This window comes from Propithecus coquereli, unplaced genomic scaffold (assembly GCF_000956105.1).
Source record: "Propithecus coquereli isolate 6110/MARCELLA unplaced genomic scaffold, Pcoq_1.0 Scaffold336, whole genome shotgun sequence".
Lineage (NCBI taxonomy): Eukaryota > Metazoa > Chordata > Mammalia > Primates > Indriidae > Propithecus > Propithecus coquereli.
In genome coordinates this window covers 2,147,067-2,164,801 of record NW_012149019.1, presented here as the reverse complement: position 1 = coordinate 2,164,801, position 17,735 = coordinate 2,147,067, and the positions used below count along the sequence as shown (strand labels likewise).

Below are 17,735 nucleotides of genomic sequence, written 5' to 3'. Positions count from 1 at the left end.
AAAAAAAAAAAAAAAAGAATAAAAGATGGCTTATTAATATGAGTCTGTAGACATTAAGATAATAGGAAAATGTTGTGAACTTCATACCAACAATTTTAAACACTTAAATGGAATGGACAAAGTCTTTGAAAAATACAACTTACCAAAATTGACACAAACTGAAAAAAAAATCTGAATTGTGTTGATGGCAATTGCAGTGAATATTTGTCATTAGTACATGCATTCATTCATTCAGCCAAATAATTTAAGTGCCTGCTATGTACTCCAGGAGATAGTTAAATGCTCCAGTGGTGCTGGTGTTGGAATATAGAAAATAAACAAGTAAACAAATACAGAGAATATTTTCAGATATAAGTAAGTATAATGAGGAAAAATAAATTGGGGACATGATTAAGAGTGATGTGTAACAGGGTGCCTAGTTTAGATTCTGAGGTTGAGGAACTCCTCTTTGTGCCAAGAACTAAATGCTTAGAAGGAACTCACCATGTGACCATCTGGGGGAAGAACTTCCAAGCAAAGGGACGCCTATTGCCAAGGCTTGAAGTCAAGACAAACTGGTGTTCAAGGATGGAAGACAGTGGCTATATCATTTGTAAGAACATCTGCAGTTAAGTCTTCTCGTTAGTCTAATTCTTTTTTTCATGTATTAGACGAAAGACACAAACCAAGGTGATCGTGTTTGTCCTTTATTGGCATTCTTTTCTTCCTCATCTCTAATGAAAATGAGCTTCACATGCTGCTTCTGTAGCAAGAGAACTGCCTTGAAGTATCATCTGTCCATCTTTAATGGTTCTAGATGCCACTGCTGTATACTAGGTTATGGAAATTGTTCTTTAGGGGATAGGGCACTTTATGAACTGGCCCATTGCCTTCTGGGCGATGTGTGTGTCCTCAGATTGGAAAATTGATTAAAACTTGACTTAAGCCTTGTGGAGTATGTTCTCGGGGTCCCTGCGGAAGAACTTCTGAATACGAGGGCCCCGTGTCAATGCAGATGACGCATGGGTCCTTTCTCAGCAAATGCCTCGTATAAGCCTCTCTGGATTCACCATCTTACAGAAACAGTATTAGTGTGGGGTTCTGGCTAACTGTGATTTCTTTGATTATTTGAAGTTTTCTTCTTAAGTGTGAGATTTTTGTTTTAGAAAATGTTCCTGGTGTTAAATACCCAATTCAAAGTACTTTATGTCTCTGAATGTGGACTACGTGAGAGCTGTATAGCGGAGAGGAAAGGGCAGCAGGACAGGGCGACGGGACTGCTCACACTGACCGGCCTTTGGTGAGTAGAGCCAAGAGGAGTCGGCCTGGCAGGTTTTGCTGTTGCATAAGGGGTCGCCTCTCCTGGCGGCTTTGACAGGCCAACCCTGGCTCCAGCCTCATGGCAAATGCACGCTGGTGTTAGACTCCGTTCCAGCAAGCTCCCTATAGGTGGGAGGGTGGACATCTCTCACGCAGACCCAAAGTCTAGGGTTCGCATCTTTCACAATAGTTAGAGTGTTGGCCACATTTTAAAAGTGTCAGTTGGCAGTACTGGGAGGATGAGAGGGAATAACGTAGAAGACACGCACGTTTACCAAGGACTCCCTTTGCGTCTCGTCTGTCTGCAGCTACAGAAGCCACACAGTGATGTGTGCGTGTGCATTTAAGTCAGACGGAAATCTTTCAGCCCAATCCGAGGCCCTTGATTAGTTTTAGACAGTGAACATAAAATAGGAAATCTTATGCTATGTGAAGAGAACCACGCTTAATTCTATCAAATTCAAGTTTGTTTCATTTTTCTAGCAAACTCTGAAACATTAAGTGCTGAGAACAGCAAATAACACATTTCTGATATGGAAGAGAAATTGCTTCCAAATAATATTGAAAAAGTACTAATTTCTTTCAAAGTACTCATTCAACCATAGAAATTTTTTTTCAAAATCTATTGTTTTGATAGATATAACAGAAGAAGCACATTATTCTTTGTGTTTTTCTTTCTGTTTTTCTCTTTAGCCTTCTATATTTGCCAAGGAACAAAATGGTAAGGAACCAATTTAGTAATTTTAATCCATGGCATTGGGTGACAGTAAAAGCTTGCAGTGACTAAAAAAATTTCTTAACAAAGAACGTTTTGTAAGAGAGGACTGAAGATTATTGGAGAGAGACTAGACAAAATTAAGAGTCTGATTTCTTAATGGAAACTTTATAAACAATAGCAATGGTAGCTCATAAAAGCCTTTACTTTTCATCACATAGTTGTACTAGTTGATAGAATAATAGGCTTGATTAAGTCTTCGTTATTTCTGTGGCTTGTGTTTTATTTTCTTCATCTATTCTGAGTGATAGTTTCACATGACACATCTGCTTTTGCCATTCTCTTAAGAATATTGCTAGAATCGAGTTCCTAAAATTAATAAACTTGTGATGAAGCATAGGCGCTCCAAAGAAGCTGTCATCCTCAGTGGAAGTCTAGTCCCTGGATGGGTGGGAACCCACACCTCTCTGGGGGCAATTACTGTGCAGAGGGAATGCATTTCACACCCTAGACCTGTGCCAAAGGAGCTTCATCATTTCCAGGAGAAGGTTGAGATGCCTGCATCTCCCGCATCTCATGGAAGAGCTGTAACAGTAATAAACCGATTTTTCACTTATAGGAGTTTTTGTATTTTGATTGTGGTTGCTGCATATGTGAGGAATGTAATGCTGGGGGTGCTTATCTAGGAGTGTCTGAAGCTCTTGGCATCGAGACTGCGTGCTCTATTATTATGTTCAAAACAGAGCTGGAGAAGGGCAGCTGAAGCCAATGAGGAACTTGTTCGGGGCAAGCCCGAGCGTGCCTTAATGCCTGTGGTGTTTGCCTAAGCCCTGGGCAGAGGCGTTTTTATGCAAGGGCTCCAAGCCCTGCTCCATGTGCGCTGCAAAGCAATGCCTGAATAGTTTTATGTCACATGACACCTACAGGTGCAAAGGAAAGCAGTCCCTATGCAAGGCCTAAGCTAGGGAGGGATTTCGGCCCTTTGTCAAACTCTGCTGCTCTGGGCAGCAACACGTAGAAACTCTCTGGAAGTTCTGTGTGCAGAAGTGAATACTGTAACTTATATGTCCCAAGAGAGACCCCAGGATTAATAGCAAGTTTGCGGAGGAAACGGTGCTCATTGAGCGTGAAGTTCTGCTTGCCTCTTGAGATGATGCCACATTAATAAGTAGTTTTGTTAATAACAAACTATATATATTTAAATGGCCTATATCTTAGAAATTCTTTGTAGTCTTTGCTTCCAACTTGTTTTAGGAACAAAAAAATAACAATAATAATAATAATCTGGAGAACATTGAGGACAGCAGTCCGGTTTACATTAGTGACAAGTTGAAGTAGGAATGCTCATGCATAGCAAGGATAATTAATTATTCTACCTACAGAATCCACCTTGTAATCTTTTTCTTTTCCTCCCCATGCTTTCCCAATCGTTACATTGTTTCCAAGCCCTGTGCAGTTGAGTGTTAGGTGTTTGGCAGTTTTCAGTAAAAATGGAAGTAGACCCCATCTGAGAATCTGTATAGGAGGCAGACTGATCGCCTGACCCGTTCACAGTGTTCCCTGTGCAGATGAACTGGCTTCTTTGATTATTTTGCTGGGGATATTACCCAGTCTTCACATCTTCCTAGGAATACACTTTACCCTTTATCCCTGTGAAACACGTGTTGGAGAGTAACATAAATAAATCACGTTACGCAGGCAGGCTCTTTCTGCCCCGGTCTCACCACTCAGAAACGCACTCATTGAATTTCCCGTTTGCGAGCACTTGCTGGGGCCTGCCATGTGCCCCGGCCGGTACCGTGTTTGGCGCTGGGCAACACGGGCGATACAGCTTCTTCTGATGCTGAGGAGGCCCCGGCATCAGGAGGAAAGAGTGCTTTTCCTCGAGTGCTGTGTTACCTTGATGCCTGCGAGTGTTGAGGTGCCCAGGAGCAGGGAGGGGGGCCGTTTGTTTTCTGGGAGGTGTGATATTGATACCACGTACTGAGCAATGGTCAGAGCTTGCTGAACATGAGGACAGGACAGCTTAGCGAGAGGGGGCACTGTGTGTGTTGAGGCTGAGGTGTGTGACGCTGGCAGGAGAGCCAGGGCCATGTGGAGGAGTGGGATGCCACGAAGCACGTGACATCTGGGCTTGATCCTGCTTGCCATTATAAACAGGGAGTGACTGATTAAAACTCAGCTCCTTTCCAGCCCCCAAAACGCCGTAGGGCCTTGGCACCTGTTCCTCCTGCGGTATATAAAAGGCCAACTTAGAATGGCCATTATCGAAATGAAAAACAATAGCAAGTGCTGGTGGGGATGTGGAGAAGGAACCCTGCACACTGTTGACGGGAGTGTAAATTAGTACAGCCATTGTGGAAACACGTGTGGAGGTTTCTCAAAAAACCAAAAAAGCAGAAATATCCTATCACCCAGTAAACCCATTGCTGAGCATGTATCCAAAGGAATTGAAATCAGTGTGTCGAAGAAATATCCGCACCCCCTCATTCACTGTGGCACTATTCACAACAGCCAAGATGTGGAATCAACCTGAGTGTGCACCAGCGGATGACTAGATGAGGAAAATGTGGTACCTATACGCAGTAGAATACTGTTTCGCCATAAAAAGAATGAAAGCCTGTCATATGCAGCAACATGGATGGAACTGGGGGCCATTATGTTAAGTGAAATAAGCTAGACCCAGAAAATTTTGTATGTTCTCACTCATCTGCGGGAGCCGAAATGTTTGATCTAATGGCGGTGGAGGGCAGAACAGTGGGGAGAAGTACATCCAGTCAGAGGGAGTAAGTTCTGTTGTTTGATAGCACAGTAGGGTGACTGTAGTAAACAATATTAATGATATATTTCAAAATAGTTGGAAGAGATTTAAGATATTCCTAGTACAAAGAAATGATAAATGTTTGGGGTGATGGACGTCCCAGTTACCTTCATTTGATTATTATACATTGTACATGTGTATCAAAGTATCGCTCTATTTCCCATAAACATGTACAATTATTATATATCGATTGAACAAAAAAAGAAAAGGCCAAGCAGTTCCCACCCTCTTCTTGTTCTCTCCTGGAGTAGCCTCCCTTGTACTTTTGCCCAGAAGCTTCCTTCTCACCATTCAAGTCCACAGTCCCCCTGCTCAGGGGCCTTTTGTGACCTTGCTGTTTCCATCACCTGTCAATGCTGTCCTCGGCCCCGCGGGAACATGTCACTGCCTTGTTTCATGTTTAACAGAACGTGGCGCCACCTAACATTATGCAGTTGTTTATCTCCGTCTTCCTCGCTGAGACGCAAGCTCTCAGAGCGGGGGGAAGGAACTTGCTATCTTTTCTGAATCTCTCCCTCCTTGTGGAGAACAGTGCCTGGCATATGTTGGCATCTAGTACAATTCTCAATAAACAGATGAGTGATCAAACCTAGTAGCACAGTGGAAACTGACTCAGAGAAGGAGACTGAGCAAGACAGTGAGCTGAGGGGCATCTAAAGTGACTCAGGCAGGAAATGCCAGGGCTGGAACAAAGGCGGGAGTAGTTGAGGGGCCAGGTGGGAGATGCGGTTTTGAGACTTTCACAGTAAGAGCAGAAGGGCAAGGCCTCTTGGCAGCGGCAGAGAATCTAGCATTTAAAGCAGTGGTCCCCAACCTTTTTGGCACCAGGGACTGGTTTCATGGAAGACAAGTTTTCCATGGACAGGAGCCGGAGGGATGGTTTCAGGATGATTCGAGCGCATTACATTTTTTGTGCAGTCAAACCTCTCTGCTAATGACAATGTGTTTGCAGCCGCTCGCCAGCGCTAGCATCACCGCCTCAGCTCCACCTCAGATCCTCAGGCGTTAGATTCTCATAAGGAGCTGCAACCCAGATCCCTTGCACGCGCAGTTCACAGTAGGGTCGCGCTCCTGTGAGAATCTAAAGCCAGGGCTGACCTGACACGAGGCAGAGCTCAGGCGGTGATGTGAGCGATGGGGAGCGGCTGTAAATACAGATGGAGCTTTGTTTGCTCACCCACTGTTCACCTCCCATGGTGCAGCCCGGTTCCCTGATAGGCCACAGACCGGTACCAGTCTGTGGTCCCGGGGTTTGGGGACCACAGATTTAAAGAATACCTAAGAGGGCCCATGGGTGGAGATGACGCTGTGAGCCCTGCTGGCACTGAGGTGTCTGCAGGAGGAGGGGGTGGGGAAGATGCTGGCCTTTGTGCCTGGAGCTCGTGGGCTCGGTCACGTGCGCGATGTCAGAATCACTGCACGTGGTCGTAGCCGGGACACAGGGGTGTGTGAGAAACAGAGACGAGGAAAGAGGCTGCCATGAGGAGCAGACTGAGAGCAGAGGGAGAATCTGCAGGCTCGCAGCTCAGGCAGGAGGCCGCCAAGTGGGGACTCAAAGGCCTTATCAGGGGCGTCTGCGCAGGGTATTCCCGCGCTGGGGAAGGCGGGGGTGACTGGCCGGGGGAGGGGGAAGTCAGAGGGCAACTGTCCCTCCAGTACACTTGAGGCGTGTGTGTGAGAGAGATGGCTCCGCGATGGGAGGGGTCGAAGGGGGTGTCCGTGGGCGAAAAGATGCTGGAGATCTATCCACACAGGAGCTGAGGGGCTCCCAGAGGCTGGCCGCACCCCCCGGGAAGGGTGAACTTGGGGAAGCAGCCTTCCTTCAGAGAGCAGGCTCCATGTTTGGGGAGCTGGCTTCTGCGTGGGGACCTCTGCTTTTTCTGGGATGCGGGTAAGATCAGATTGTCCGCTAACAGGGAAGGGAGCGAAGGTGGGGTAACCGAGGGGGCCATGGGTGGGGAAAGCAGACAGAGGAATGAGAGTGCGGATTTCCAAGCAGTCACTTTGGAAAACTGTTTGCCAGAGGCTACTACAGCCGGCCACACACATACCCCATGACCCAGGCACCCCCACACAGGCACCAAACCATGCACACGAGTGTGCACAGCGGCACTGTTCACACAGCCCCCAAACTAGACACCAACCAAAGACCTTTCCACAGTTGGGCAGATGCTGCCCTGCAGTGAGGGTGAACGTCTGCAGCTATGCACAGCAACAGATGCAGCTCACAGCAGAGGCAGCCAGGCATAATTATATGAAGCACAAAAACAGACAAAATGAACCTGAGCTCTTGCCACTGGGAGAGTGGTTGCTCTCAGGAGACGGTGGGGAATTGGGATGCTGGCCAGAGGATCCTTGCAGTGATTGGCCACTGGGGCCAGGAAAGGAGGAGAACAAAGCCAGGAGTGCCTGAGGCTGGAGGCACAAGGGCTCAGGTGAGACTGGATCTGATCAGAGGCACCAACAAGGGAGGATTCTCACTTCTCCTGTGAAGATGTCCTCCAGGCTTCCGCTGGGGGTGGGGGCACAGTGGAATGGTGGGCCCAGCAGAGAGGACTCTGCAGGAGGAAGGAGAGATGCTTTGCTAGCTCCCAGCAGGAAATCCGTTCTCTTGGACTGGGGGATTGTTCACTACAAGTGGGAGATGCTATTAAATATCCTGGCTCAATTTACGTATCACCACTTCTATTTATTATTGCTGCTTCTGCATCCCGCATTCCAGGGAGCTGCTTTTTAAATCTTTAGGCTTCTCCCACATTCTGTGTGTGGTGGATGAGATGGAATCCTGTCTCTCCTCTAAGGGCCTTCTGGGGCTCTGACGCCTCCAACCCTGGGCTCAGTCGGCATCCAGAGGTGAGGGGTCTGCCCACCGAGTACCATCACCAGCAACAGGCAACTTTTATATGTGCATCGGTGTAAAACTTTAAAAGAAGAAGAATTTCCCTCCATTATTTTAAAATGTAAAAAGATTATAAATGTCTGCATATATTTATAGCTAAAACAATTTAAACAGAAAAATTAACCCTTAACAAATTTTTGCTGAAATAACAAACATCGAGGAATATGAGGGAAATCAAATGAGTCCTCCCTGTTAAAAGCTCTGTTAAAAACTAGGACTACAAAATATGCCAAGTATTTGAGGTGAGGGATATGTTAATTAGCTTGGCTTAATTATTCCATATTATATTCATAAATTATAACATCATTTTATATCCCACAAATTTATACAATTATAAACTGTCAATTTACAATAAAAAAATCACTAGGGGCACATTAGTATTCTGTTGTAAGGCATTTTCTTATAAGCCAAGTAGAAAGAAAGTGCTTAAGCAGCCACTTTTGTTTTTTCTCCTAACTTTCCATGAAGCATGCCCAGGGTTTTTCTTTCTGTAATTAACAAGGATTATGATGATAGAAATTATTTTCCCTGCCAGCGTGCCTGTGCCCACCTGTGAAGAGGGCTTGAATTTTAGCATATGAAATATAAACAACCAGAGGGCATCATTTAGTTGACCTTAGGCATTTTATGGGAGTCTTTTCAACCTTTCTTAGGAGTCTCAATAGTGAAATAGAACTCAGGGCAGAAAATGTGGTGATTTTATACTTACCTAACAGTAGCAAACAGCTAATAAAAATTTCCCGCATCTTGGGTGGACGTCTGTGATGTGTGGTTGGTGCAGTTCTTAAGAGGGCTCGTGTGTGGGGAGCGTATTTTGGATTGAAATGGCAAATATCAGTTAAGTTAGAATTTACCCCATCCATCTGCCTGCATGACAGCAGCCGGGATTCTGCTGCCATCCGATACGGCATCTGTGCACGTGTATCAATGCTGCTTTACTTGTAGTGACTACGATAAGATGGAGACATGTCCCCTGGCAGCAGGATTAACTGTTGAAATTAGCACTATACAGGGAAATCAAAGACTCAGAGCCTCCACGTTTTGTATGTCACTGGTGCCTGCATATGTTCTTCGTGGTGTGATTTAGGGAACCCTGCAAGGTGCTGGGTGCTCCCAGATTGTTCCTCTAAGATCAGGATAAGATGTCCCCGCCAACCCCTCCTTAAATTCCCAGGGATTAAAGTCATTCTTTCCTGTTAGTATGTGAGCCTTATTTCCACGTGGCCCGTTGCTTTAACCTGGGCAGGAATCGTGAGAGCACCGGGCGGGGGTCAGCCTCGCAGGCTGGCGCTGAGGGCTGTGTCCTGAAGGGCGCATGGGGAGGGAAGCGTCCTGAGAAACCCCAGCCTGAATGAAGGAACAGAAACAAGCAAACAAGACTGCAATGATGCCTGTGAATCCCTTGGCACAGATATTACCCTTAGCACGTGACACGTCCGATTCTGGGGATGACGTCTGGGTATTCAGGTTCCTGTTAGGCTGTCTACTATTGGTTAGCGGAGTGAATGGGATGATGGTAAGAATAACCTGCCCACCAGGGAGAGTACTGGTCTCTTTACTTCTCACGATACTACTCATAGTAACTAAAAGCAGAAAATACTATTTTTGTCCCTGTTTTACAGATGGGGAAATTGAGGTACAGAGAGGGCAGGCAACTCACCCAATATTACACAGCTGATGGAGGATGCAAAACTCTAAGCTCTGCAGTCTGGCTCCAGGGTCCAAGTGTTAACACCACACTGCATTCTCATTTCTTTATACTTTTCTAGGCTGTTCTGGCTTAGGATCTTTGTGGTCATAACCTTAATAATACGAGTGCATTTAAAGGAAATTGCATGTAATAATCATCATGTAAAAGATTAATAGGTTAAAATGTAAAGTTTAATCCAGAGCAGCCTCATTAGACTGGAACGCTGGCCCTGGTGATCCTGGAGAGTGAGAACATCACAAAGAAATAACTACGTTAGATGACTGAGGATTTATCCCTTGAAACATGAATCTTTTTTTTTAGAGAAATTATTTAAGCAGTTTAGAGGTTTCCGTTATAGAATGAATCATGAACTTTTCTGATTTTCAGACTTGACCCTGACTCTTCCCAGGAAATTTTGGGTTTATTAATTAGTGGAGACGGATCGGATAACTTTGGAGACAGGAGCTGCTCAGGGGCCGCCAGGATGCAGGGCAGGGGCGAGGGCAGGGACATCCTGCAGGAGGCCACTCTGACGTGAGTTCAGACAGTCCAGCTCCGCATGGTTTGGGTCCGTGTTCCAAACAGGTAGGATTTCCAGCAAGCCAGATTCTCCGTGGATTACATGTAACTTATATTTTAGTTAGTAAAGGAAGCATCAATTACAACACCAGTTTTTCACACCTCATTCTGTTCATAATATTATATTTCGTGATTACATAGATACCTGCAGATTTACAAAGTAAATGTCATCTTCCTAGCAAGCTAAACATTTAGAGGAAATTTAGAGCATGTAACAAAATTAAGTCCAGGTTGATTTTAAGTAAAAATGTAAAAAAAAATAAACCATAAAGTTATTTTAAAACAATAGGATTTTTTTGTTTGTTTGTATATTTATTTTATTTCAGCATATTATGGGGGTACAGATGTTTAGGTTACGTATATTGCCCTTGCCCCTACTCCCCCCCAAGTCCTAGCTTCAAGCGTGTCCATCCCCCAGATGGTGCGCATCGCACTCTTGGTGTATGCATATACCCGTCCCCTCCTCCCCCCCTCGCCCCTGCCTGGCATCCAATAAATGTTATTATTATATGTGCACTTATGTGTTGATCAGTTAATATCAATTTGATGGTGAGTACATGTGGTGCTTGTTTTTCCATTCTTGGGATATTTCACTTAGTAGAATGTGTTACAGCTCTTTCCAGGAGAATACAAGAGGTGCTATATCACCATTGTTTCTTAAAGCTGAATAGTACTCCATGATATACACATACCACATTTTATTAATCCACTCATGTATTGATGGACACTTGGGTTGTTTCCACATCTTCGCAATTGTGAATTGTGCTGCTATAAACATTCGGGCGCAGGTGTCTTTTTCATAGAGCAAGTTTTGTTCTTTTGGGTAGATGCCCAGTAATGGGATTGCTGGATCAAATGGTAGTTCTAATTGTACCTCTTTAAGGTATCTCCATATTGCTTTCCACAGAGGTTGCACTAGTTTCCAGTCCCACCAGCAGTGTATGAGTGTTCTTGTCTGTCTGTATCCACACGAACATTTATTGTTTTGGGACTTTTTGATAAAGGCCATTCTAACTGGAGATAAGTGATATCTCCTTGTGGTTTTGATTTGCATTTCCTTGATGATTAGAGATGTTGAGCATTTTTTCATATGTTTTTTAGCCATTATTCTGTCTTCTTTTGAAAAGTGTCTGTTCATGTCCTTTGCCCACTTTTCGATAGGGTTGTTTGATTTTTTCTTGTTGATTTTCCTGAGTTCTAAGTAGGTTCTAGTTATCAGACCTTTATCGGATTTGTAGCATGTTGATCGTAAGAAAACTCAATGATATGCAAGAAAAAGTGGATGACCAACACAAAGAAACGACAAAAAATATCCAGGACTTGGAAGAAAAATTCACTAAAGAAATTGAAATATTAAAGAAAAATCAAACCGATCTCCTGGAAATGAAGGATTTATTCAGGGAACTACAAAACACAGTGGAAAGCCTCAAAAACAGGGTGTATCAAACAGAAGAAAGAGTCTCAGAGATTGAAGACAACTCCTTCAAATTAAATAAGTCAGTCACAAAGATCGAGCAGAAAATTAAGAGAAAAGAAATAAGCCTACAAGAAATGTGGGATTATGTGAAAAAAACCAACCCTGAGAGTGATAGGGATTCTGGAAGGTGAAGAAGAAAACACTCAAGGGCTGGATAAGCTATTTGAAGAATTAATAGAGGAGAATTTCCAAGGCCTTGCTAAAAATCTAGATATACAGGTACAAGAAGCTCAACGGACCCCAGGGAGATTCAATGCAAATAGGAAGACACCACGTCATGCAGTCATCAGACTGACCAAAATATCCACTAAAGAAGCCCTTCTACAAACTGTAAGGTGAAAGAAACAAGTAACATACAAAGGAAAGCCCATCAGAATAACTCCAGACTTCTCAACTGAAACCCTACAAGCAAGAAGAGACTGGGGCCCCATTCTTACTCTTCTGAAACAGAATAATGCCCAGCCTAGAATCTTGTACCCTGCAAAACTAAGTTTCATATATGAAGGAGAAATAAAGACATTCTCAGATAAGCAAAGACTGAGGGAATTCACCAAGACAAGACCAGCTCTCCAAGAAGTACTCAAAACAGAATTACACAAGGATCGGCACAATAAACACTCTCGAATGTAAAACTACTCAAAAGTTAAAGATCAAAGGCTAGATTCCACAGTGGCTCAAGAGAGAAAACAAAGCAACAAAATGCAACCCAACAGAATGAACAGTAATTCACCCCCCTTATCAGTTCTCTCAATGAATGTGAATGGCTTGAACTCCCCTCTCAACAGACATAGGCTGGCCAATTGGATAAAAAAATAAAAACAAGCCAAGCATCTGCTGTCTGCAGGAAACGCATCTAACCTGCAAGGATGCATTTAGACTCAAGGTAAAGGGGTGGAAATCAATACTTCAAGCAAATGGAAGCCAAAAGAAGGCTGGTGTGGCAGTTTCGATCTCAGATAACTTAGTTTTTAAAGCAACAAAAGTAATGAAAGACAAAGAGGGTCACTATATAATGGTGAAGGGTACAGTTCAACAAGAAGACATAACAATTCTAAATATGTATGCACCCAACTTAGGTTCACCCAGATTCATAAAGCAAACTCTACTTGATCTAAACAAATGGATAAACAGCAACACCGTAATAGTCGGAGACCTCAACACCCCACTGACAGCACAGGACAGATCCTCCAAACAGAAAGTTAACAAAGAAATAATGGACTTAAATAGAACTCTAGAAAAAATGGGCCTGACTGACATTTACAGGACATTCTACCCAAAAACCACTGAAAATACGTTCTTCTCATCAGGTCATGGGACATTCTCTAAGATTGACCATATTCTAGGACACAAAGCATGTCTCAAAAAATTTTAAAAAATAGAAATTATACCATACATCTTCTCAGATCACAGTGGAATAAAAATAGAAATCAACCCCAACAGAAACTCTCATCTGCTACACAAAGTCATGGAAATTAAACAACCTTCTACTGAATGATTCCTTCATAAATGAGGAAGTAAAGATGGAAATCAAAAGATTCTTTGAACTAAATGACAAAGGTGACACAAGTTATCGAAATCTGTGGGACACAGCCAAAGCAGTCCTGAGAGGAAAGTTTATTTCCATAAATGCCTATATCCAAAAGTCAAAAAGAGCACAAACAGACAACCTAATGAATCGACTCAAAGAAGTGCAAACCCAGCAGAAGAAGGGAAATTAATAAGATCAAATCAGAACTAAATGAAATTGACAACAGGGAAATTCTACGGAAGATTAATAAAACAAAAAGTTGGTTATTTGAAAAAATAAACAAAATTGACATGCCTTTGTCTAAACTAACGAAAAACAGAAAAGAAACAATAGGAATTTTAAAATTTTGAATCAAGAGGCCTTTTCTTAGTATGCCACAGGGTCACACACCAAAAACAGTGGGAGAAAACCATGACAGATTGAATTAGATAAAATTTTACTTTCTAAAAAAGTAAAATGCAGAAAATTAAAAGGCCATGACAAACTAGGGAAAATGTTTACAATATACGTGTAATTTATAGGATATTGCTAAGAACAGATCAACACCATGGTAGGAAAAATAAAGCTTTAATGGACGTGAACAACCAATTCATTCTTTCTTTCTCACTCACACACATAATAATCATTAAAATTGCTAATCCTAATATTCAAAAAATGTACATTTTAAAAGTATTTAGAACACTTTTCACTTTGATAAAAAACAAGAATAGTTATTGACATTCTTGTTTAATGGGGGGAAGAGGCTGTTGAGGGCTTAAACTCAGCCATTCTGAAATCCTGTGGACAACTCATGTCACGTTTTTTTTAACTTTTATTTTATTGTGTTTCTTTAGAAAACATTTTTAAATCAGTTAGCACAATTCTTTGAGGAATACTTAAAATCTAGCTCTGCTTGCTTCAAAGAGCTTGTCCCCATCCTTTTATCCCCCCTAGAACCAGGAAATGGAGTGCCTTCTTGTTATGGATCAAATGTTTTTGTCCCGTAAAACTCAGATGTTGAAATCCTAACCTACAAGGGAATCATATTAGAAGGTGGGGCCTTGGGAGGTGACTCGCTTATGAGGGTGGAGTCTTTGTGAATGGTAAGAACACTTAACATGAGATCTTCCCTCTAAATGAATTTTCAAATGCACACAGAGCACTGATCACTGTACGCACAGTGTCGCACAGCGGATCTGGAGAGCACACTCGTCCTGCGTAAGTGAAACTTTACACCCACTGAGCAGCAACATCCCATTTCCCTCAGCCCCTGGCAATCTCAGCTCCTGGCAACCACCATTCCACTCTTTGATTCTGTGAATTGACTATTTTAGAAAGAAATCTACCCAGTTTTCTTGGGCTCACTTGTATGTGCCCATTGCCCTGTATGGAGCTTAGCACCGAGTACACCTGTGTCTGAATGAATGAATGAGCGAATGAATGAATGAAGACACAAGTGGATGCAGCGTGCTGAACCCTGCTCATCTTCACAACACGTGCTGACGGAGGCACTATTGCTGTCCTGCTTCAGCCAAATGCATGAGACCGTGAACATATCCACTTCCCTAAGAGTAATGTGAGCATGATGTATGTGTATAGATAAAAAGTGTAAATGGATGTGGAAGATAGACATACTCACGGTCATTTAGTCACTTTGTATTAAGTCCCCACAAAATGCCACACCCAGAGCAGGTACGGGGTCGAGGAGGGACCCAGGAACATGGGCTGCATGTCTCGTAGTGAGAATCACATCTTTCCTCTTTAAATTAGACTGACTTCCCACTCAGACACTTTCTGACCTCAGGTCTGGTGTTACACATAATTGGCACAATGAGATTAAGAGACCAAAGAGGTCAAAGTGGAATGAATGTTTTCAAAAAAGACTGAGAAATATTCTTCTCTGTCTCTGCTACTGGGGAAAGCTTCCTTGCTACCACACACCAGATGGAAAGGATTGTACGGTCAGCCCTGACCAACCAAAGAGGTATCCCAATCAGCTCGGGCTGCAACAGCAACTATACCACTGACTGGGTGGCTTGAAGCACAAACATCTATCTCTCACAGTCCTGGGAGCTGGAAGTCCAAGATCAAGGCGTCAGCAGATTTGGTGACTGATGAGGGATCTCTTCCTGGTTTTCAGGCAACTGTCTTTTTGCTGTGTACTCACATGGCAGAAAGAGAGCTAGAGAGCTTGGGGGTGGGGGTTCCTTTTACAAGGGCACTTAATTCCATTCACAAGGGCTCCACCCTCATAAGCGAGTCACCTCCCAAGGCCCTACCTTCTAATACCATCACTTTGTAGGTTAGGATTTCAACACCTGATTTTTAGGGGACAAAAACATTTGATCCATGAGAAGAAGGCACTCCATTTCCTGGTTCTAGGAGGAGAAAAGGAGGGGAACAAGCTCTCTGAAGCAAGCAGGACTAGATTTTAAGTATTCCTCAAAGAATTGTGCTGATTTAAAAATGTTTTCTAAAGCAATATTTCCAAGCATAAACTGGTTTCTAGTGCCCAGCGGTGACTGTTTTACCATGAGGGACAATGGAACTCCATGGACTTCAGTCACTTGGAGTACCACAAATGCAAAAGATGTTTCTTCCTGACCTGTTGGCCTGAGGCTGGGAAGGCAATACAAGGAAGGTGGGCTGGAGGGAAACCAACGTTAATCCTGACTCTGCTCACTTGTTAGCTGTATGACCTGGGACAAGTTATCTTTCATAATCTTCAGATTATTCCTGCATAAAATAGAAATAGTAAAATTACCGTTCTTTTGGGGAGTTTGAGGTAGTCTCATGAGATATGGTTGGCACACTCAGTAAATGTTTAATAAGTCTTTGTTGCTTCCAGTGTTAATGATATTTTCTCAACGTCTGTAAATGCATCTGCTATAACCCTTTTGTTTAAGCACTTTAAACTAAAACAAGCTCCCATTAGATCTTATCTGTGGTGGAGGGCCTCATAATTTGCCAAACACTTTTCAAGTGAGTTATCTTAATTAATTTATCAGGAGTGGCACCATAACTGGAAGATACATGGTATTCAATCAGTGTTTGTCAAATGGATCTTATTAACTCTGGGAGAAGAACTACCAGTGGCAAAGCTGGGCCATGTTGGCAAAGGCTCAAGGAGTTTAATCCTCCTCCAAACCTTGTAACAAGGAGTGAGCCAGAACTGTCTTTCAACAGGTGAAATTGCTTTTTCAAATTGAGTAAACCAGAACTACTTCCATGCTCCCTAATTATCTCCAACTTAATGTGGACACTCAACAGAATTCTGGAGTATGTTGTTATTGTACAGAGAGAAATGAGAGCTCAGAGGCCTTCAATTAACCAGTATGGATTCATAGAACAAACCAGGTCCTCAAATAAACTGAAAATTACAGTTTGGGGCACTGTTTCCAGCCTAGAAGATTGTGCAAGTGTTATGGAATTATCTGTCCTCCATTAGACTGTGAACAACTGAAGGTCAGGAGCGTCATACCTTTTTGAGTCTTTTGTAGTTCCTACCACAGACCTGCTTGCTGGTTAATTGAAGGAATAAGTGATATAATGACATTTAAGAAAGTCTCTTAAAATCTTAAGAAGAGATTAAGAAATGTGGACTAGAAATTAATGAAAGTAGGCAAACACACAGCACTTGAATAACCACAATTAATTAATAGATTGATGTCAACCCTAAAAGAAGTCCAGGAACCAGATCTAAGGTGTGATAACTTTCAATGTTATCGTCAACAACTAGGAAGGAAAGTGGAGGCAGGTTTGTCATGATGCAGGTAGTGGGAAGGCCAAGCATCCCATCTCTTACCTAAGAACACTCCGATGGGTACAAGGCTGCATGAGGGCTCCTGAGTGCCCCAGTCACCGTACCACACCCACATCCAGGCCCAAAAAAGTTTTACAAGTTAGAACAATAAACCAAACTGATCAGTACGTATTAACAGAAAAAATTGAAAAATTTGGTATCCATTTTATTTGAAGAGTCCTAGTGATTTTTTCACAAACTCAGTGTGAGTTAACCACATGACATGGAATCTTATTATTATTGTGTAAAAACCCCACATAGCATAAAATTTACAATCTTAACCACTTTTAAGTGTACAGTAGTATTTTATATATGCACCTTGTTTCACAACAGATCTCTAGAACTTTCTCATGTTGCATAAAACTGAAACTCTATACCCATTGAATAAGAATTCCTCTTTTCCCCTCCCCCAAGCTCCTGGAGGAGCAGCCACCATCTACTTTCTGTTTCTTAGAGTTTGACTACTTTAGATAGCTCATGTAAACTGAATCATACATTATTTGTTTTTTTGTGACTGACTTGTTTCACTTAGCATAATCATTCAAAGTTCACCCAAGTTATAGCATGTTTCAGAATTTCCTTCTACATTAGGGATAAATAATAATCCATTGTATGTATATACCATTTTCTTTATTCATTTATCAGTGGACTTTTATGTTGCTTCCACCTCTTGGCTATTGGGAACAATGATGCAGGGAACATGGGTGTGCACATATCTCTTCAAAATCCAAGATTGCTTTGGCTATTTAGAGTGCTTTGAGATATTCCATATGAAATTTAGATTTTTTTTCTGTTTCTGAGAAAAGAAACCTGCCATTGGGATTTTGATAAGGGGCTGCACTGAATCTGTAGATTGCTTCAGATAGTATATACATTTTAACAATATTAAATCTTCTAATCGTGAAAATGGGATATCTTTTCATTTACTGTACCTTTTTAAATTTCT

At 42.6% G+C, this 17,735-nt stretch overlaps 1 protein-coding gene across 2 annotated transcripts in view; it reads left to right on the top strand.

Annotated features, from left to right (window-relative positions):
* The window catches only part of COBL (cordon-bleu WH2 repeat protein), a 243,286-nt gene that overhangs the window by 137,593 nt on the left and 87,958 nt on the right, over positions 1-17,735 (top strand). The gene's annotated exons all lie outside the window — the stretch shown is intronic.